The sequence below is a fragment of the Schistocerca serialis genome, chromosome 9 (assembly GCF_023864345.2).
Source record: "Schistocerca serialis cubense isolate TAMUIC-IGC-003099 chromosome 9, iqSchSeri2.2, whole genome shotgun sequence".
Lineage (NCBI taxonomy): Eukaryota > Metazoa > Arthropoda > Insecta > Orthoptera > Acrididae > Schistocerca > Schistocerca serialis.
The window spans coordinates 109,425,649-109,443,627 of NC_064646.1; the positions used below are offsets into that span (position 1 = coordinate 109,425,649).

The 17,979-nt window shown below is 43.4% G+C and overlaps 1 pseudogene; it reads right to left on the bottom strand.

Moving 5' to 3' along the window:
* Positions 1 to 14,246: 14,246 nt before the first annotated feature.
* LOC126419938 (5S ribosomal RNA) lies at positions 14,247 to 14,364 on the bottom strand (annotated as a pseudogene).
* Between the last annotated feature and the right edge of the window lie 3,615 nt (positions 14,365 to 17,979).

Sequence of the window (17,979 nt, forward strand, 5' to 3'; positions counted from 1 at the left end):
ATTTCAACTTTGGTCCAGGCCATCAGTGATGTACCAGCAAAATTACTTATGTTGTCATAGGTATTGTTAGGTCAATGTTGCCATACATCTTCAAATGAGATACTTATAATTCTTGAGTACTGATGATCATGGGGATTGTAGTATAATGCTTTGGAATTTTGTGCACTATACTTAGATGCTATCTTGATATTTGCCAATATAAGGCACTTACGGTCAATATTACATTTTTCCCCTCCCATGGAAGTTGTCCATTTCCATAACTTACAAATGTGTCTAACATCATTTTCTAACCCTTTTGGATTACTGTACTGCTCAACTATCGTTGCACTCTTGAGTTGCCACTTAACCAATTTTATACTTGATGCAACATTGCATTTTCTGACACTCAGCTAATGTCTGGCTTTAACTAGTCAAATACTTTGACCAGTTTTTAGGTACCGTGACATTTCGACCCATGCAGACAGTTTCTGACTCATTAAGCTCATTAGACAGAATATGATGACACTGGATGATGTACTTAAGACCCGGACAGTCATCTTATACGCTACTACACCTGCCCTTAATGCAACCTCAGAATGATTTGACGTGGTTATACGTCATACCCTTAGTCTTAGGGACTGTATACATTTCATTTTGAGATTTATCTTCATACATATAGAGCGCCTCCTATATTTCTCTTTTTCATCCTTTCCTTTTATTCAATCTTTTCCGCTTGGTATAATCCTTCATAATTGTATAGGACTTATATGTAGGGAGATAGACATTCCTTGATGTACAGAGACTGAGAAACTTCTTTGTAATCATGACTACATGAGGCAGCTACTGGCATTGCATTAATCCACTCAGCATAATGTGGGGTTGTCCTACATAAGGGTCCTAACAAAGTGTCTATGATGACCAGGTGTTTGATGATTTTATAGTACGATTGCATTGGTTTACTTCGGGAATGCAACTGGGTTTTAAGAAAAACTCTTTTATGCTTTTTATCGTTAATATTGCAGCAGCTGTTTATCTTACCACACATAATACAACATAGACCGCAGATAAGACATAGTTGTCACATTTTCTTGTATTTCAATTTATTTTATTTTTGTTTATATTAGTTAATTTTTATTAAAAAAATTCTTCCACTGTTCCACTGGACATAGGAATGTATGCAGCACATCTGATGTTTTGCATGGCGTATTACAACTGTGTGTTACGGTTTTATGAATAATAGCGTACACATATGTTCATATATCATGCGTTATTTGAGTAAAACTGGGAAAACTGTTAACAACAGCATGAGATAGGTAGAAGCATATGTGCCCTAATGTTACATATAGTTTTAATGATATACAATATATCTCTTTGAGCCACTTCCATAGTTAAAATGATACCTGTCAATTGTTAACGTAAGTTCTATATTTTTTATAATTTTTTTATAATAGTACATTTCTTCTACTCAATATGCAGGAGCCTGAAGATGGCACCAATGTAATGCCTAAACTGGTTGCACATAGAAGTTCATAAAATAAAATAAATTTCTACAATACATGCGGCTGTTGGTAAATTATTGCATCGAGAAGTTCACGCCAGCCGTCGTCCCACGACCCATAATGGATCAACGAAGATTCGCTGTGCAGCTGGCACCACCGCAAAATGTGACGCCCATTTGTGGATGTCAATGGAACGCAGTGGACTGGTCGTCCGGCAAAGAGACCACTCCCAAGAAGTCGCCGTGCCTCTGTGGAGAGTGAGACTGCTTGCGCTGCAGCCCTGTTGAATGAGGTTAAAGTGCTGTTTGACGTGGGCCTCTTCTAGCCAGTTGCACGATCTTCTGCTGTAGTTGACTGAGGTTGACCGCCTCATCCGCTTCAGGCAGCAGTGCTTGTGGTTCGGAACACTCACCGTGCGTACGAAAAATTGCTGTGAGCAACACCAAATTCCTGGGCTGCATTCGTCACAATTCGTCTTTCTTCCACTTTCCCCATGATACATCCCCATGTGAAGTCATTCATGTGTTGTCTCCGGGACATGTGATGAAGAGCACCACCACAGTGGAATGTAACTTCTCGCTGACTGATATACACACACAGCCTTTTCCCGTTCCTTCGAACGCCTCGTGCTGCGGGCCCAGCCCCGTTTGACACTATCGTAATGCTGAACTCACACCATCTGACCCCTAGGTTTCTGTGCACGAATGCGAGATCTCTGGCAACATGCTACCACACTTTCGTTCATTTCCGCAAAGTAGGTTAGTTATGTTCTTTTCCTTTTGCAGGGAAATGTATATTCTAGTACACGAGTATATGTAAATTCAAATGCCAAACTATCTCGGAGTCAATTATATGATTCCATTGTTTAAGTTTGGCAATGAAATTAATTATACATCTGTAGTATTCGTTGCAATGCATTGAATTTATATAATTAATTCCCCACTTGTCATGCAATATTAATGATTGTCGGCATCTGTATCATCACTTCCACTTGATAGTAATGATCCTAAGCGGAAGTTATATCAATGTAACATGATATACCCACATTCGTTCTATCCGCTACAGTCTGGAGCCGAGCGACCGCTACGGTCGCAGGTTCGAATACTGCCTCGGGCATGGATATGTGTGATGCCCTTAGGTTAGTTAAGTTTAATTAGTTCTAAGTTCTAGGCGACTGATGACCTAAGAAGTTAAGTCGCATAGTGCTCAGAGCCATTTTGAGCCCACATTCGATCTACCTATACCCAAGTTCGTTCATTGAATCGACACACGTCAGCCAATGTTAATGGTCGTTGTCACTATTTACAGGGTGCCCGAAAAGTCTTTCCCTGATTACATAAACTGATAACTCAGGCAAGAAGTAAAACATAAACATGAAACTGGTGTCTAACTGTTTACAAACTATCAAAGATTTTTTCACACATCAGTAAACCTCCACATGAGCACCCTTGGTAGCACGTAGCACATCTAGGCGATATTCAATTTCCGTCCACACATTAGCCAACATCACTGGAGGGATCGATTCAACGACTGTGGTTATCCGTTGCCGCAGGGTTTCAAGATTTGGTACACGTGTTTGGTAGACATCGTCCTTCACATAACCCCATAAAAAGAAGTCTAATGGGGTCATGTCAGGAGAGCGTGGAGGCCAAACCGCTGGCCCATCACGACCAATCCATCGCCCAGGAAAGGTCATATCGAGATAGGCACGGACGAACAAACCCCAATGAGGCGGTGCACCGTCTTGCTGAAACAAGACATCGGGGTGACACTGAAGCAGCTGAGGAACAGCATACAGTTGCAACATGTCCAGATACACTGTGGATGTGATGGTAGCCTCAGCAAAGAAGAATGACCCGATAATTCGATCGTGCAATAGCGCGCACCAAACATTCACCTTTGGACTGCCTCTGGTGCACTCTATGACCTCGCCAGGGGGTTTTGAACCCCAAATGTGGCGATTCACTACTCAACTGACAAAAAAGGTCGCTTCGTCGGAAAAGGCAATTCATCTGGGATAACCATCATCGTCCTCAATAAGTGATAGCATTTCGACCGCAAAGTCATATCGTCGGGTACTGTCATTGGGCAACAAGGCCTGAACGATTTGCAATTTATATGCACCAAACAATAAACGTTTGTGTGAAATGTCATGGAGAGGGTTTTTTGGCATCTGTAATTCACGTGAGGCCCTGCGCACCGATTTCTTCGGACTTCGGAGAAAAGACTACCATACAGCTTCCACCCTGTCTGCTGAGGTTCTTGGTCGACCAGACCTCGGAAGGTCAGCAACCGATCCTGTGTTCTTGAACTTCTCATACCAGGCTTTAATGCTCCCGACATCAGGTTGATACCTTACAAATGTTGTCTGGAAGTGTCTCTGCACTGTGGTTGGTGATCGTGTATCATGTTACCACAGGACACACTGTGCCTTCTCCTGATTGGTTCAAATGGTTCAAATGGCTCTGAGCATTATGGGAATTAACTACTGTGATCATCAGTCCCCTAGAACTTAGAACTACTTAAACCTAACTGACCTAAGGACATCACACACATCCATGCCCGAGGCAGGATTCGAACCTGCGACCGTAGCAGTCGCGCGATTCCGGACTGCGCGCCTAGAACCGCTAGACCACCGCGGCCGGCCATCCCCGCATCCCAGCCTTCGTCAGTTCACATGACCGGTACCTCTGCTTCTCAGTCAAGTAGTTCCTCAGTTTGCATCCCGCTTGTGAGCAGCACCCGGTAGACCCGGACGGTGACCCATCCAAGCGCTAGCCAAGCCCGACAGTCACCAAACTCGTGGATCCGACGGGAACCAGTGTTACGATTGCAGCAAGGCCGCCGACCCACCAATGTTAATGGTGGTTGTTACTATTTACGCCAAAATAGCCTGTCTGATCGTTACCCTCACATGCTGGCCACTCACTACATTCAACATCCGAGGTGCGGCTACAAAATAACAGGACTGGTGCTCTCGCAGAGTTAAGTGCGCGTGCACCAAACATGAACGAGCAATAACTGTGAAGCGTGAAGCCTTCTCCGTCGAATCCGGCATCCCCGCTGTCTGAAAACAAATCAGTGTGGCCGGCGTTTCGTTTGTGTAAGAGCTGCTATTTTACTTTGCGGGCAAAATGATAACATAATAACAGAGCAACGAATTGTTGCCAAGTGTCACAGGCCAATATGAAAAGCTGCTCCTGAAACATATCCTCTGCTAGAGGAAGTGTATGGCAAAGACTGTTTATCACACATGCGACCTTTTCAGTCGTTCAAGCGTTTGCAATATGGCCGAGAAGACACTGAATACGACTCACGTCCGGGACGCCCTCTAACATCAAAAACAGATGAAGATATCGAAAAAGTAGATAATCTGAGTCGAGCATACTGTCGGTCGATTATTCGATCGATTGCTGAATATGTAGGAATTGACTACGAACGCGTAGCGCAAATCTTGCTCATTCAATTTAACATGAGAAATGAGTGTGCGAAACGGGTTCCGAAAATTCTCACGGTCGAACAAAACGAATGTCGTGAAAATGTTTGTACTGACAGTTTGAATACCTCTGAAAATGATCCTCATTTTTGGTAAAGAGAGATAACATGTGACAGATCCTGGTTTCTCACTTACGATCCAGAAAATAAGCGCCAATCCTCGCAGTGGAATGCCCCAACTTCACTGAGAGTGAAAAATAGTCGTACGGTCGAGTGAAGATTCAAAGTGATGATGATTGTTTCTTGCGATAGCAACGGAATTATGTGCCTTCACCGGGCTCCTCAGGGTCAAACGATTAATCAACATCACTACCTTAAGGTACTTGCTCAACTTCTTGGGAAACGAAGAAAGAAGCGATCCGAACGGTGAAAGAACAATTGATAGGTTCTGCTCACCGGCTCATACAGCATTGTCTATTAAGAGGTCCCTACTGAAGTGTTGTAGCACCCCAGTGTTGGAGTGGCAACATTTTTCGCCACAGATAGCTGCAAGAATCCTTTATGTGTCCCCAACAATAAATCTCCATTAAAAGGAACAAGACTTCAGACCGCTGAAGCAACAAAGAAAATGCAGTACGCGTCATCAAGGAGCTCACAGAGGAAGACTTCCAGCACGGTAACCATCAATGGAAAACACCCATGGAGTGTTGTAGGGATAGAGTAAGGGTGTAAGTTATGGGTGACAGTAACTAAATATGTACTTTTCTTAGATATGTTTTACACTCATAATCTCATTATTTTGTAGCCACACCTCGTATTCATGCTGAAATATCCTTAAATTTACACAAGAAATTCCATTATAGTTACATAGATGCACAACCATTCCATCAAAATAGAGGATTAAGTTACCCATCTAATTAATAACATACAAGGTGTACAACTTCGCTTCCGCTGTTTGCCGATAGGTGGCGACAACGGTAAGTAGCGGCCGAAAGAAACAGATCGCAGATGTCAGGCAGTTAGCTTGGACCTCGGTCAATATAACCTCATTCAAACATTAATCTATTTGTGTCTGCATCATAAAGCTGTTCTTGATTGAAAATGTCAGTTTACGAGCCTAATTTTCGTCATTTGCGGGAGGTGTTACTGTTTTCTTTCAGTATGAAGAAAACAGCGGCTGAGTCTTACGAAAGCTCTCAAGTACGTCTGGTAAGGACGCTATTAGTGAATGATTTCAACGCTTCGAGAACGGTGATTTAACGTCGTAGAACGGCATTGTGGTGGAAGAGAGAAAGTTTTCAAAAATGCATAACTGGAGACTTTGCTGAGTGAAGACTTGCGTCAAACTTAGGAAGAACTGGCACGATTTGCGGGTGTCACACAGAAAGCCATTTCAAAACGTCTCAAGGCTATGGGCATGATTCAGAAAGAGGAAACTTGTGTACCGTGTGAGCTGAAACTAAGAGACGTTGAACGGAGTTTGTGTGTTTGTGAACAGTTGCTTCAGAGGCAAAAACTGAAGGGATTTCTGCATAGCATTGTGACCGGGGACGACAAATGGATTCTTTACGATAACCATAAACCCAAAAAATCATGGCGATATCCCGGCCATGCTTCCACGTCAACGGCCAAACCGAATATTCACCGCTACAAGATCGTGCTCTGCATTTGGCGGTACTAGCTCGGCGTCGTGTAGTATGAGGTGATAAAACTAAGTGAAACAATCACAGGTGCTCGTTATCGAACGCAATTAATGCGTTTGAGTAGAGCATTAAACGACAAACGGTGGCAATACAGCAAGAGGCACGATAAAGTGATTTTGCAGCGCGACAACGTTCGACCCCACGTTGCAAAAGAGGTCAAAACTTACTTGGAAACGTTAAAATGGGAAGTCCTACCCCACACGCCGTATTCTCCAGACATTGCCCCCTCTGACGGTCACCTTGTTAGATCAATGGAGCATGGCCTGGCTGACCAACACTTCCGATCTCATGAAGAAGTCACAAATTGGATCCATTCGTGGATCGTTTCGAAAGATGAATAATTTTTTCGAAGCGGGATTCGTACACTGTCCGAAATATGGGAGAAAGTAGTCGGCAGCGATGAAAAACACTTTAAATGATACATGTGTAATCAATTTGTTTCGTTAAAGCCTCAAATGTTGGGGAAAAAACGGCGAAAGCAAAGTTGTACACCTTGTAGATATTATTATTATTTTATGTGCGCGCGCGCGTGTGTGTGTGTGTGTGTGTGTGTGTGCGTGTGTGTGGAATTAAGTCACATGCCGTAGGCAAGAGCAGAAGTGAGGCAAGCCACACGTACGTTAGGCGAAAGGATTTGCCTAGTACTGAATTATTTTGAAGAAACAGTAGTAGGTTTGGTGGTAAAAGTGTATGAATGTTCATTGAATGTGACCTGTATCCAGTGATATCCAAACAGTTCGTCGCTAACATTCATCCGTATTATCATCAAGTCTTAATAGAATTGCATATCTGTTTTACACAGGGTATTCGTGGTAGCTGGTCCTTTTCGTTACTCGCCTTGATCGTAAATCCCCTCAGATAGCGAAACGTACCCAGCGACTAGGAAAAGCCATAGTGACTGCTGGGTATAAGAGCTGAAAACATTAATACCGAAAAATTATAGACCAGTGTTCTTAATGTCGAAATCCAATGCCAATTAGGGAAGGGAAGAGATCATGCAATACAAAGGTCGGGTTATTCGTCCATGGAATCCAGGTAGCTAATTATGCCGTGCTGCTCAACTTCAGATATTCATGTGATAAAGCTCCGCCTCCTCCTTTACTGAGCCAATTATGAGTTTACTGCGTATCGCACCTGGTTTGTCACTGCATTGAGAACTTTCGTTGATGTGAAATTCCTTACGTTTTTCTTAGTAGAAAAAGCAGATGTCAGACTAAGATTTATTCTAGCAATCTTTTGGAAACCGTAGGCATCAACGAAAGTGGCTCACAATTAATATGTTTCACAGAGTCTTGAATATTGTTCATCAGTGTGGTACTCCTCCCAAGTAGGATTAAATGAAGAGAAAGTGAAGACCCGACGAACAGAGGCGCGTTTAGCAGCGGGAGATCGTTATTGTCAACGAACCCCAGTGCCAGACGCATCAAGATAAGCATTTCTATCGGTGGAAGTTTGTTGCTTAAATTCCTAGCGCGTCAATTCGAGGGGATAATTAGGCAACGTAATATCACATAACAACATACAGGAGTACCAAGCTGGCTTTCGACCAAACCGATCGACAAAAGATACTGAATAGAACTGGGGCACAACTTGACTAGAAGAAGTGATCGGTTGATAGTACACATTCTGAGACATCAAGGGATCACCAGTTTAGTACCAGAGGGAACTTTGAGGGTAAAAATCGCAGGCGGAGACCAATAGATAAATGCTGTCAGCATCTTCGGAAAGATGTAGGTCGCAGTAGTTATTCGTAGATAAAAGGTCCGCACAGAATAGAGGAGCATGGAAAGCTGCATCGAACTAGTCTTAATACGGAAACACAACAACAGTATCAAAAACCAATTAAGAGTTAAACAAATTTCGAAATATAAGCTAGTGCAAACAAACGCAAATTTCAGTTTACAAAGCAGGTGAAATTGTGAAGACACTGAGGACTCTCAGTTCATTTGCAAGTATCATATATTTCGTGGTAAAAGAGCTCCTTCAGTTTCAAAGTATAACATGGTTCACGCCAGAGCAAGTGTGACTTAACTGACCACATGTCCACATGGTCCTAAAAAATGCAGCATTTTGCCGACCATAAAATACTGCACCTGAAGGATTGACAGCATACTGCGAATAGCTTTAACGTGTTATAGAACACTTCAGAAATATATGAAAATGCTGTGCAAAACGCAGCCTCATGTCCAACACCAACAGAGAGATTGTAAACAATGAAGGACCTGTGTATGGTGATGTGTAGTGCGCGTCCCTTCAAGCGATTCTAAAATCAGTCAATAGACTGAATTTTCGACAAAGAAGAAAACATCTTGTGTTCCAAGGTACACTATCCTGTTACTGTAAAACTCTCGCCAACCTGTAAATACGTCATCTCCAGTGTCTGCAATTTTGTTTAGTTTGATTATTCATCTTAATTTGGTGAGTTATTGCCCATATTGCGTTGCTATACGTCTGGAGCTTGTACCGATACTACGTCATCCTAATAGCTACTTGAAACAGGAAAAGCGATTTTTCATTTAACGTAGTTTTTGCTTCATAAATAACTATCCTACAAACTAATTTGCGAGAAGAGATTTGTATTAGTTACCTCGCCTATGTTATCTACTTTTTAAATATCTACTTGGTTTTTGATATTACGTCATTTCATTGTTTACTTTAAAAAGGAAAAGCAATTTTTTATGCAACGTATTTTTTGGGCAATGATCACGGCTGCATCATGAATAACTATGCTACAGACTAATTTACGAGAAGACGATAGAAGTTTTGTAATAATTATCTCGTCTGTATTTTTTATTTTGTTTCTAATATCCGTCATTGGTTTTTTATACATTTCGGGTGACATTAATTAATGCAGCTGTTGATTGTATCGCTTTTCAATAACTGTCATCGTTGGACGGACTGATATTTCTAATAACTGAGTCGTCGTCAGCAGTAATTGCAAACAACTATCACACTTTTTTCCTGAAGAGTATCATTTGTTTTCAGTCGTATACTTCAAAAAGGTTTGTTTACTTTTATCCCATCCGAACACTGCTTCGTAATGTAACATTGTTGTCTTGTTTGTTTCTCCTTCGCACGATTCGTGGAGAGTTTAGAGCAAGATCTGTGTTAATGAACAAAGGCAAGGTACCAAGTTCGAGACTCAAGCCGGCGTACAGTTTTAACCTGCCGTAAAATTTCAGAACAGCCCACATTGTATTGTAGTGTGAAGGTTTCTTTCCAAATATCAGATTACATTATTTGTCATGGTAGGCGAAAGTTCTTCTTTTAGCTTTACGACAAATGTTCTCCAGCTGAACGTACTGCGGTAAGGTTCACATGAAAAGGAGAGAAACAGAAAAATAACTACTGCTGTAGGCGGTTTTTCCTAAGGTCTGTCAGGCCCTTTAATACCTTTGGTATTTCCAAAGTGTTTTTTGTTTTACATATATAGTTATCTGTGTGCAGTGTGTGTGTGCAAGGACTGCGTTAAAATGCAAGAGGAGGAACCGATAGTAAACGACAGTGTCGTAACTATTAATTCGTCCCATATGTCTTTCTCCGGAATGTCCCCCCAGAGGGTAGTTCGGTCTGAGGCGCGGATCTTATCGCCTTGCGCCCCCATTGAAGGGCGGGCTTTAAAAATTTACCGCCTCCAACGTGCAGAAGAATGCCAGACGCCATATCTGAAGACCCCCACGGACACCGGTGAGGATCTGACGCAGAGGAGCGACGCATAGTATAGGTTGGATGGCGTGGGGGGTTGGAGGGTGTTGGGGGTGGAGGCCAAGGTGGACAGCGCTGTGTGGGGTCAGATGGCAGATAAAGCCGCCGACCTGGGTGCGTGGCTGCAGCCTCACGGGTCCCAGTCTTGCGAGTCTGCTGTGACGTACATTCCACCACAGGCAGTGGCTGTCGCAGTAGCCAGGTAAGGGCTGATTATGCCTCCTGGGATTCAGTACCATTGCCACCTGTTTAGCGAAGTGAAATGTGGCATCAGATCTCGAACAGCGGGGGTATTCATCACAGTAGCCTTTTCATGTCATCTTCTACCTTCACTGCCTATCAGACACTGCAACCCGTGTTTATTATTGATATCGATAGTTTTGACATTCTCCCATGGTGTTAAGGATATTGGTCGCTTCTAAGCGGGGCTTTCAGTAACTAATGTAACACTTTTTTTTCTCGAAGTAGGTTGGTTTTATTGGTGATTCCAATGCACACGCACTTTTTGGCGACAAAACCCTATCTTTCACCACAGCATTAATTCAATTGGACGGCCTCAAGCCAGCTTACTTGCAGAGTGTGTATGCCCACAGGGTACCACTCTACTGGTCGAAGTCAGAGCCAACTTTTTCTGCATTAGTAACCCACCCCCATCATCCACTTATTGCTTACCGTGGAGTGCATCCCTCGTTGGGCCAAACAGATGGAAGTCGGAAAGTGCGAATCCAGGCTGTATTGTGGATTAGAGAAAACAGTCCAGTGAAGTTTCGAGAGCTACATCTACATCTACATCTACATACATACTCCGCAATCCACCATACGGTGCGTGGTGGAGGGTACCTCGTACCACAACTAGCATCTTCTCTCCCTGTTCCACTCCCAAACAGAACGAGGCAAAAATGACTGCCTATATGCCTCTGTACGAGTCCTAATCTCACTTATCTTTGTGGTCTTTCCGCGAAATATAAGTTGGTCGCAGTAAAATTGTATTGCAGTCAGCCTCAAATGCTGGTTCTCTAAATTTCCTGAGTACCGAGCGATTCACGAAAAGAATGCCTCCTTTCCTCCAGAGACTCCCACCCGAGTTCCTGAAGCATTTCCGTAACACTCGCGTGATGACCAAACCTACCACTAACAAATGTAGCAGCCCGCCTCTGAATTGCGTCTATGTCCTTCCTCAATCCGACCTGACAGGGATCCCACACGCTCTTGCAGTACTCAAGAATAGGTCGTATGAGTGTTTTATAAGCAGTCTCCTTTACAGATGAAGCACATCTTCCCAAAATTCTACCAGTGAACCGAAGACGACTATCCGCCTTCCTCACAAAGGCCATTACATGCTTGTCCCACTTCATATCGCTCTGCAATGTTACGGTCAAATATTTAATCGACGTGACTGTGTCAAGCGCTACACTACTAATGGAGTATTCTAACATTACGCGATTCTTTTTCCTATTCATCTGCATTAACTTACATTTATCTATATTTAGAGTTATCTGCCATTATTTACACCAATCACGAATCCTGTCCAAGTCATCTTGTATCCTCCTACAGTCACTCAGCGACGACACCTTCCCGTACACCACAGCGTCATCAGCACACAGCTGCACATTGCTATCCACTCTATCCAAAAGATCATTTATCTGGATAGAAAACAACAACAGACCTACCACACTTCCCTGGGCACTCTAGATGATACCCTCACCTCCGATGAACACTCACCATCGAGGACAACGTACTGGGTTCTATTAATTAAGATGTCTTCGAGCCACTCACATATTTGGGAACCAATCCCATATGCTCGTACCTTAGTTAGGAGTCTGCAGTGGGGCACCGAGTCAAACGCTTTTCGGAAGTCAAGGAATATGGCATCCGTCTGATACCCTTCATCCATGGTTCGCAAGATATCATGTGAAAAAAGGACGAGTTGTGTTTCGCAGGAGCGATGCTTTCTAAAGCCGTGCTGATGCATCGACAGCAAATTCTCTGTCTCAAGGAAATTCATTATATTCGAACTGAGTATTTGTTCGAGAATCCTGCAACAAACCGATGTTAAGGATATTGGTCTGTAATTTTGAGGATCCGTCCTTCTACCCTTCTTATATACAGGCGTCACCTGCGCTATTTTCCAGTCGCTCGGGACTTTAAGTTGGCCATGAGATTCGCGATAAATGAGAGCTACGTAAGGAGCCAGTGCAGTAGAATACTCTCTTTAAAACCGGATTGGAATCCCATCAGCACATGGCGATTTATTTATTTTCAATCCATTTAGCTGCTTCACAACCCCAGGGATGTCTATCACTATGTCCTCCATACGGGAATCGGTACGCGACTCAAACGGCGTGAAAGATATCTCAAATGCTAAATTTAAAATTTCAGCCCCTCAGCTCCTCTTGGGTGCGCAGACTTTTGCGAGGCCTTGCATTGTCATGGAGAAGGAGGAGGTCCTTTACATTTTTGTGGCTACGAACACACTGAAGTTGTATCTTCAATTTTCTGAGGGTAGCACAGTACACTTGAGAGTTAATAGTTATACCATGGGGGACAACATCAAGCAGAATTACTCATTAAGAGTCCGAGTTGTGCACCGAAGTGTTTCATTGCGAGCCATCGATCACTTTGAATGAGACTGTCCGCACGTTCCAGCAGTCCAGGAATCACAGCTGTGCTCGGCCGGCCGGCACGCGGGGAGATCGGACTTGTTTGCTCCACCTTGTTGCGGTGATGACGCACGCTTCGACCAACGACTCTCCGTGCTTTTGTTCACTGCCAGGTCTGCGAAAGCATTCTGCAAGCATGTCTCAATATCTACGATGCTCTGGTTTCCCAACAAAAGAAACCCAAAGACACCTTTCTGTTTGTAACGCACTCCTGTTACAGACGCCATTTTGAAGACTACGTTTAGTGCCGCCACCTATCAGATTTCATGAAACTGTAGGGGCTGCAGCGGGAGCATTTCACAATGTTCCACAACAAACCCGCATTTTTTCAGTCGAAGCTGGCCTAGAAAAAAATGTACTGGACGCGCCTTGTTCTTTGTGGACACGTTGACAACGCGCGAAGAGGGTCCTTCGTTTGCCCAATTCCACCTAATATTTTTGAGCTCTGAAGACGTTCATTCTGTGTCTAAAACGGGTAATGATACTAACAATGCTTTGTGATTACGTGTAAAAAAGGAAAAAAAAGAGAAAACGTCGTGTGTGGAACGTGTTGACTGGTATGAAACGATGATTATGTGGTCCCCATGTTTTGTATTTTTAATACTGTAGACAATGGAGTTAACCAGACGGAGAGGTGACGACTCACTGCAAACTGTTAAGTACCTAAAGTAGCTACGAGTAACAAACCAGAGTGCCGTAAGGTTGAATGAGCAAATAAAAGAAATTATAGAGAAAGCATATGCTATGGTGTTATTCATTCGAAGAATTTCAACGAAAGTCTTATTAATCCACGAATGAAGCGTCTCACAAAATTCGATTTGTGAGCATTACTCACCACTTTGCGAATCTTACCAGGTTGCATTAACAGAAGAGATCCTAGGAAGAACGTGGTGGTCGGTCACGAGAGCGTTTAGTCGGAACGAAAGCGTTATGAGGATGTTGAGAAAATTCCAGTGGCACACGCTGTTAGAGAGGCCCAATGCATCGTGGGAGGTTTACCATTGGAATTCTGACAGAGTGCGTTACGGGAGGAGTCGGACAACATATTGCTTCTTCGTAAATGCCACTCAGTCTTCAGGCCACAAGTGGCCCATCGGGACCATCCGACCGCCGTGCCATCCTCAGTTGAGGATGCGGACAGGAGGGGCGTGTGGTCAGCACACCGCTATCCCGGTCGTTATGATGGTTTTCTGTTACCGGAGCCGCTACTGATCGGTCGAATAGCTCCTCAGTTGGCATCACGAGGCTGAGTGCACCCAGAAAAATGGCAACAGCTCATGGCGGCCCGAATGGTCACCCATCCAAGTGCCGGCCACGCCCGACAGCGCTTAACTTCGGTGATCTGACGGAAACCGGTGTATCCACTGCGGCAAGGCCGTTGCCTTCTTCGTAAATTAATTTCCTGAAATTGCTACACGGGGAAAATACGAATATTTTTCGATAGCCGTTCATCGCACACTCCACTCAAGAATGGAACAGGGACAGAGTTCGATGGTAGGGTGAGGTATGTGTGTGTGTGGGGGGGGGGGGGGGGGAGGATGGGGGAGGAGTACCGTCTGACACACTTTATAAGGTTGTTGTTGTTGTTGTGGTCTTCAGTCCTGAGACTGGTTTGATGCAGCTCTCCATGCTACTCTATCCTGTGCAAGCTTTTTCATCTCCCAGTCCTACTGCAACCTACATCCTTCTGAATCTGCTTAGTGTATTCATCTCTTGGTCTCCCTCTACGATTTCTACCCTCCATGCTGTCGTCCAATACTAAATTGGTGATCCCTTGATGCCTTAGGACATGTCCTACCAACCGATCCCTTCTTCTGGTCAAGTTGTGCCACAAACTTCTCTTCTCCCCAATCCTATTCAATACTTCCTCATTATTTATGTGATCTACCCATCTAATCTTCAGCATTCTTCTGTAGCACCACATTTCGAAAGCTTCTATTCTCTTCTTGTCCAAACTATTTATCTTCTATGTTTCACTTCCATACATGGTTACACTCCATACAAATACTTTCAGAAATGACTTCCTGATACTTAAATCTGTACTCGATGTTAACAAATTTCTCTTCTTCAGAAACGCTTTCCTTGCCATTGCCAGTCTACATTTTATATCCTCTCTACTTCGACCATCATGAGTTATTTTGCTCCTCAAATAGCAAAACTCCTTTACTACTTTAAGTGTCTCATTTCCTAATCTAATTCCCTCAGCATCACCCGACTTAATGAGACTACATTCCATTATCCTTGTTTTGCTTTTGTTGATGTTCAACTTATATCCTCCTTTCAGGACACTGTCCATTCCATTCAACTGCTCTTCCAAGTCCTTTGCTGTCTCTGACAGCCCGCATCTCGTGGTCGTGCGGTAGCGTTCTCGCTTCCCACGCCCGGGTTCCCGGGTTCGATTCCCGGCGGGGTCAGGGATTTTCTCTGTCTCGTGATGGCTGGGTGTTGTGTGCTGTCCTTCGGTTAGCTAGGTTTACGTAGTTCTAAGTTCTAGGGGACTGATGACCATAGATGTTACGTCCCATAGTGCTCAGAGCCATTTTGTCTCTGACAGAATTACAATGTCATCGGCGAACCTCAAAGTTTTTATTTCTTCTCCATGAATTTTAATACCTACTCCGAATTTTTCTTTTGTTTCCTTTTTCTCCTGATAACGACATCCTCTTGAGTAGTCCCCGCCCCGAGATCCGAATGGGGGACTATTTTACCTCCGGAATATTTTACCCAAGAGGACGCCATCATCATTTAATCATACAGTAAAGCTGCATGCCCTCCGGAAAAATTACGACTGTAGTTTCCCCTTGCTTTCAGCCGTTCGCAGTACCAGCACAGCAAGGCCGTTTTGGTTATTGTTACAAGGCCAGATCAGTCAATCATCCAGACTGTTGCCCTTGCAACTACTGAAAAGGCTGCTGCCCCTCTTCAGGAACCACACTTTATAAGGTATTGTAGGATTATACAGGAAGATTTTGCTGAACATTGCGACGCAAGGGACGGTCGCACAGGACAGAGAGAGGCTTGGACAGTATGTGTGCGACGGACTCACGGTCGCGGGAACGACTTGGAGATTGAAGCAGTTTTGCGCGTGGTAGCCGAAGATATAAATATTTCGTTGTGCCGATCTGTGCACTCATGCAATTTCTGTGGCCTCTGCAGTGAAGACGTAGTATGCGTTTGGAAGTAAATATCTTTCGAGTTAAGTTGTTGTTCATAACTAATTACGTGAAGTAGGAATCTATTGTGCCCCCCTTATTCAACTTATATATTACTTAATTGTTGGACCATCAACACCAACAAGTGTTTTGCATTGTCAAAGGTACTTCTGCTATCGTACTCATCATTTAAAGTCGTTAAGATAGTACCTGCAGATTTTATTTAATTGCAATCTTTCATTTATAAATCACTATGTTGCATTAAAAATTCACAATTGCCGAGTGATAGGAACCTTCGACCATTTGATTCATGTGTCTACTCATATTGTATACTTTAGACTCAGCAGTAGTTGGCTTGTGATGTGGCAACTAGTATCCCAGTCCCTAGACAATGAAACCAACCAAAACTTTTAATATTTCAACTCTGAGTCAGAGGGTACGTAGTTTAATGTGAAAGCCCGCAACCTGCTGCCATTCACGGACTTCATGTGCCCAACCAACGATGGAAATTTTACGAACGACAGTGTGCAACGTCACTGGGTCACAACTGTTCGCGATTGGTTTGAAGATCATTCTGGGCGATTCGAGCTAATGATCTGGCCTTCCAGTTCGCCAGACGTGGTACATAATCGACAGGTTAGTGCCTGGAAAAAATTCTGCTCCGGCAACACTTTAGCTGGAAGTCTATAGCAGCAGCCTGGTTCAGTATTTCTGCATGGGACTTTCTACGATCAGTTGAGTCTATGCCACGTTGAGTTCCTGCACAACGCTGGGCAAATGGATGTCCGAAAAAGTGTTAGGCGGTATCCCATCACTTTCGTCACCTCACTTTGCTTGGTAAGGCACCCGACCTGGCGGTGATAATCAATCGTAGATAATCCGTCCGACAAGGGTTTTTTAAGTCATTTCTTTCACGAGCTGCGGCATGGTAGTGAATGGAACAGCGACCCAAATGTGTAGAATAAATTTCTTGTATTTCACGTCGATAGTAACATATAAAAAATCTGTGGCCACAGACGTGAAATTAAAAAAAAATATTCTTATTTCTTTCACGCACCATCTACATTTCCCTAGGGCTCTTCCAATGGATCTCGGCATTTTGTTATCGTACAATTACTTTTATGTAGTTATTCTAGGTTAGTTCACTCTCGGCTAAATGTTACTCAGGTGGTCAGAAATAAGAAACTTAACTATCGATTGCCGTCTTGTCAAAGATAAACCGTCTAACGATTCTGCAGAGCTACTGTCCATATGTCGCTAAGTTTCATTGCCTCCTCTTTCCTATCAACATTACCCTGATGCTTATAAATTTCAATGACTTCTCTACATGGTGGTGGATAGTAATTTGACCTTGTGGATAAAATTTCTGTTTTCAAAAACTTCGCTTTCCAGACTGAATAGCATGCTCTGTTACAGCTGATTTCACTATTTTTCCTGTTCGACAAAGACTTTTGTGCTCTTTTAGCCGTGTATTTACACTCCTCTTGGTAGTTCCACTATAAAATTTACCACACGTACACGGCATTTTTTGTATACACCACATGTCGACAGAGGAGGGCGTTTATCCATCACAGATCGGAGTGCTTGACTTATTTTCTTTGTTGGTGTAAAGACCGGTCTGATGTTATGTTTCTGTAAAATCTTACCGTTGTGATCCTTTACCTTTTTAATATAAGGGTGAGAAACTACATTTTTTCGTCATTGTGGTTCATCCGTGTCCATCGGTCTTCTGTTCATTGGTAGCAGAATTATCTTTACTTCTCTTCCTGAGTAGCCATTTTTCTCGAAAGCCTTCTTGACATGGTCTATTTCAACGTCCAGGTATTTCGATGTGCATATCCGTTCG